Source organism: Sorex araneus, chromosome X (genome assembly GCF_027595985.1).
Source record: "Sorex araneus isolate mSorAra2 chromosome X, mSorAra2.pri, whole genome shotgun sequence".
NCBI lineage: Eukaryota > Metazoa > Chordata > Mammalia > Eulipotyphla > Soricidae > Sorex > Sorex araneus.
In genome coordinates this window covers 320,693,071-320,698,657 of record NC_073313.1, presented here as the reverse complement: position 1 = coordinate 320,698,657, position 5,587 = coordinate 320,693,071, and positions in this window count along the sequence as shown.

Genomic DNA, 5,587 nt, shown 5'->3' with positions numbered 1-5,587 from the left:
GGCCGGAACACCTGTACAGATTGCAAGATTAGGCAGGGGTCAGATTCCAGACAGTGACAAGATATTGAACACAGGAATGTCACCCATGTACATGTAGCCATGGCAAGAAACTAAGGACAACTAAGATCTTAGGGAACTGCTGGAATACAGAACAGACTGAACTGGATGAGAGCAGACTAGTGCAGTGGAGGCAAGCAAGGAGAGGACCAAATCATCATATACTGGAGGCAAGCAAGATCCAGACTAGAAAGATGAGACAAGTGACCTAGTAGCACTGTAGCACTATAGCTCTGTCATCCCATTGTTCATTGATTTGCTCGAGCGGGCACCAGTAATGTCTCCATTGTGAGATTTGTTGTTACTGTTTTTGGCATATCAAATACGCCACAGTAGCTTGCCAGGCTCTGCCATGAGGGCGGGACACTCTCAGTAGCTTGCCATGCTGTCCCAGAGAGATGGAAGAATCGAACCTGGGTTGGCTGCGTGCAAGGCAAATGCTCTACCCACTGTGCTAGTATACTGGTGAAAGGAGAAGCTTAGACTTTGAGGAGAGATTCAGAGCCACCGCACATTAATTTAGCCAAATGTCTAAAATAATGAATTTTAACTTTTAAACTCCTGAGTTTTATATGCATATCTTTCATACAATTCTCAAGAAACCACCAGAACAGGAAAATCACTTTTGTGATAAGATTAGTGACTTGCTATACCACCATCCTAGAACTGACCCATCAGGTCCATGACCACCAGACAAATATTGCAGGAGTTGACCCTCAGGACCAGTAAGCACCGCTGGATGTAGCCCCTAGAAAGGTGAGCTAGGGAAATAGATTGTGGCTGCCCTGAGATTAATTTTTTTACTACATGGTCTCAGAGCCTGCCAGGACCAATGCCAGAATCAAGGCAGGAAGTTCCCCAAACCAAAGCAAAGAACAAAAACTAAAAACGAACAAACAAAACCCCACTAGAACTAGCCTTTCATTTCAAGTGAGCTAGATATTGTGAATATGAAATTTCTCTCCTCAGCAACCACTTCATTCTCCGTCTTTGAATAAAGCAGCCACTTCATGTCGTTTGTTTTCCTACATCACAAGCTGAACGTGGCTCAAATTCTTTGTGTTTGGACCTCACAGAGTACCAAGTGAGTGTGTAGAGAGACAGGAGGGAGTGCTAATAATGTGGTTTTGGGAAATAATAAGACAAAAAAATATTTCCCAACCCTGAATTAGCCCCAAAGCATGAGGAGCACATTCCTTTGAGATGCAAATCCTGAACTCTTTGGAGATGAAAAAACTGAGGCTCCACCCAGAGAAGGGAAAACCCCTCTGAAAAGGAGATACTATAGGAGAATCTTAAGGTTTTAAGAATATGCTTATAAATGGATGGGTATGGAGAGTACCATAGTGAGTACAGTGAGTCAGAAGCAGAGGGAAAGATATAGAATGACTGCATTCATTTGTGGGATATGAGACTGAGACAGAGAGAAAGCAGAAAAGTGCCTGCCAATGAGGGAGGTGTGTGGGGGGAGGGAAACTAGGGACATCGGTTATGAGAAATGTACATTTGAAGACATGTACATAATGAAGAGACATTATATGACTGAAACCTAATCATGAACAATCTTTTAACTGTGTGATTTTAACACTGTGACTCCAGTTAAAAAATTTTTTTTTAAATAATATGAAAAAGCAATCAGGAGTCCATGTTTTTTTCCTGTAGCAGTACCCAGATTAAATTTTATGCATGCAGGAAACCCCAGGCTGAGATAACTTGGAGGAATTGTATATAACCTTCTTCCCCAAACCAATATTTGCTTTTTCCCACTGGAGAAATTCACATTCTCGCTTGAATGCATCTCCTTCTTTCCCTCCCTTCACATTTCTCTAAGTAAATTTCATTCAATAAAATTATTTTCCTTAACTTAGATATTAAAATGTGATGATTAACAATACTGTTCTTTTTTTATAAATTTATTTATTAACTCACTGTGAGAGCAGTTACAAAGCTTTTGGGTTTAAGTCTCGGTAATACAATGATGAAACACCCATCCCTTTACCAGTGCACATTTTCCACCACCAAATATCCCATTATACCCCCCTATCCCACCCCTCCCCCAATATGTGTGGCAGATGATTTCCACATTACTCTCTCTCTACTTTGATTACATTCAATATTTCAACACCAGACCCACCATTATTATTTGGGATTTTACCTCAACCGACACTCAAATTTGCCTAAAAGACATTAGACAATTTGTTTCCTATGGCAGATTGTGAATAGCATATGATGGCGCATGGCCACTATTCAGATTTTGGAATTCTGAAATTTTAATAATTAAATCTGGATAATTAAAGTTAAAAAATTAATAATTGAATAATTTTGGCAAAAATTAAATTTTTGCCAAAAGCCGCTGGGTTCTGAGATTTGTTTCTGAGTCTCTGGGATCTTGGCCGTTAAGCAGCTTGATCAGTAGCCATTTGGGCAGTTCGTGGGCAGCAACTCGGGGTCTCATTGGGGTGGAGGAGAAAAGGGCCGGCTTCACCCCTGTCTCATGAGGCCCTGAGTGTCTCGTCACTGCTGGCCCATACCTGACTGTCCATTGGCCTTTGAAAGATGGCGGCCATTGATCCGCCAGGAAGAATAGGCAGAGGGACACACCTTTTCCCACCTGGGGTGTCCCACATCACAGCCTTCAGCAAAGGGTCTCAATCCCTCCACCATTTTTGGCTTTCCCTCTCATCTATCCCTTCTTCTACCATGGTCAGTGCAGTTCTGTAGACGTTCTCATGTTCTGCTGCCTTGGGCAGATTATTTCTCCCTTACTCCGTTTCTTCACATCCAACATAGGAAAAAGGTCATTTCATATCTCTTCTTTTCCTTGCCGACTTCTCTCAGGATGATTCCCTCTAGTTTCATTCATGTAGTGACAAACTACATAATTTTGTCTTTTCTATAACCAACTAATATACCAGATTGAATACATGTACCACAGTTGTCTTTGTCTTTATCTGGTCATCCTTTCTTGTACACCAGGGTTGCTTCCAGACTTTGACTATTGAGACCAGTGCTGCAATAAAGACAGGAGAATAAAAATCCTTTAAAAAGAGTGGTTTGAGATAGACGCATGGCTGCGGAACGAGCAGGAGCCAGAGCCAGCTATATGACTTGGGGTTCCAGCGAGTGCTTGCACCCATGTATCCAGACTGTGAACTAAGCTTTTGCCCCACACCGGCTAATGGAGGAAATATCCTTCTTTCTTGGTCTCTCTTCCCTCCCGGAGGAGGCATGGTGTCTGACATTTTATGGGTCCTTTGAGCAGGTATGAACTTGTGGCGCGGAAAAAAAAAAAGTGCTTTGAGCTTGAAACAATGGGACACCTAGGCAGTTACGGGCCGGGGCCAGAGCTCGGGCTCCAGCCAAGATTCGACCCGGGTAGCCATGCCTTTGCACAGACGCGTGGCTGTGGAATGAGCAGGAGCCAGCACCAGCTATATGACTTGGGGTTCCAGCGAGTGCTTGCAACCACGTATCCAGACTGTGAAGTAAGCTTTTGCTCCATGCTGCTCCAGGAAGGGAAATGATTCAATTTCCAACTTAAATCTCCCTGGACTTAATTACTAAAATACAGAAATTGTAAAAAGAGAGACTTTTTATCTCTTCATTCTCATCAGTGTAAAAAAAATTATCGAATATTTCCTTGTCAATAGGGCTGTATTCTTGGGGGATAAATTCCAACAAAAATAGTGAGTCTGTGTTGAAACCCCAACAACAATAGTGAGTTTTGTGTTGAAATATGGAATGTAATCAAGGTAAAGAGAAAAGGAAGTGAAATTTATCAGTTATGCGGAGGGGGGTTTGGGGGGTGAGGGGTGGGATGTATACTGTTTTTTTTTTAATTGGTGGTGGAATATGAGCACTGGTGGAGGGACGGGTGTTTGAGCATTGTATAACTGAGACATAAGCCTGAGAACTTTGTAACTTTCCACATGGTGATTCAATAAAATAAAATAAAAAAAAGAGTGGTTTGAGAATCTTGTAGATGCCAAGAAGTAAAATTTATAATTTTTAAGTCTGTATTTTGTAATAAATAAATTATAGCAATAAAACCAAGTAAACTATTGAATATAAGTTTATATGGTTATATATTGATATGTTCAAACATTATGCTAAGTGAAGAAACCCAAAACTAAAACATGAATTGAGTTTGGTAGCATAGGAGGAAATAATAAATAATTTGTAATTACTAATTACCTGAGATTTGTTGCTTAAATTCAATGATTTTTTCTGAAAAGTTATTAGGTTTTTTCTCTGCTTTAAAAAAAAATTTACTCTTTTCCCCTTGAAACACCTGTCTTAGAACAGTCGCCTCTGTGCTACTCTTCACCAACCACATGGCCTTCTTTATCTCTCTTGAACATACTAAGCTTTTTTTTTTTTGCTAAAGGTTTTGCCCTCATGTCCTCTCCTCCTGAGACACTATGTCAGTATATCTGCATAGTTATTATCATTCTGTCTTAATCTGTTTGGACTACTAACAAATTATCATAAGCCTATAAGTAATAGAAAATTGTTGTTAAAGGTGCTGGATGGCTGAGATTAGGATACCAGGATGGCTGGGAAGGCTGGGTTCTGATGAGAGTCCACTTCAGAGCTGCAAATTGCTAATGTCCTTTTTAATCATTACAAGACAGAGAGCAAGAAAAAGGAATCAGATCTGTCGGGACCCTTATAAGGGCACCAGTCCCATACAGGAAAGCTCCAATCCCATGATTTCATCTAATAATAATTTACCTCTTTATGATCTTACTTTGTAATACATTAAATATAAAGGGATGGTTTGTGTGCATTTGGGGGGGGTTACTAACATTTAGTTCATCACATTCTGATTTCAATACAATTGCCACTTCTAGGAAATTTTTCTGATCTCCCCATCCACTACATGCATTCTCATATTACAACATTTACTGTGATTACAATTTTTTATTTACTTGATTATAGTTTTCTGTCTCACCCAATTCAAATGTAAGCTATATTAGAAACCTTTTTCTCTTATTCACTGCAAAACTGACATCAATTGCACATACTAGGTAATCTATATAGTTTTATGGAACACAGGAAAGAAGGAAGGAAGGAAGGAAGGAAGGAAGGAAGGAAGGAAGGAAGGAAGGAAGGAAGGAAAGAAGGAAGGAAGGAAGGAGGGAGGGAGGGAGGGAGGGAGGGAGAGAGGAAGGGAGGGAGGGAAGAAAAGACTTCAAATTTAAGGAACAAATTTGCACACAAATTTTAAGTCTCCAAAATAGTTTCCTAGTGAGCAAACTTGTTATATGGTATTTAAAAATAATAAAAAAAAACAGATAAAGCAAGACCATAATTTGGTCATGATCTTAGTATATCTTTCTTATTCCTCAAAGCTCCAGCCTTGACAATGTCTTCAAATTTCTTCAATTTATAACTATCTATACTGTGCTATTTAAACTACTCTTGTTATTATTTTCAGTGATTTTTTTCTTTCTTTTCTTTTCTTTTCTTTTTTCTCTACAGTGAGCTGGAGTGATAGGACAGCTATTCAGCATTCGCCTTGCAAGCA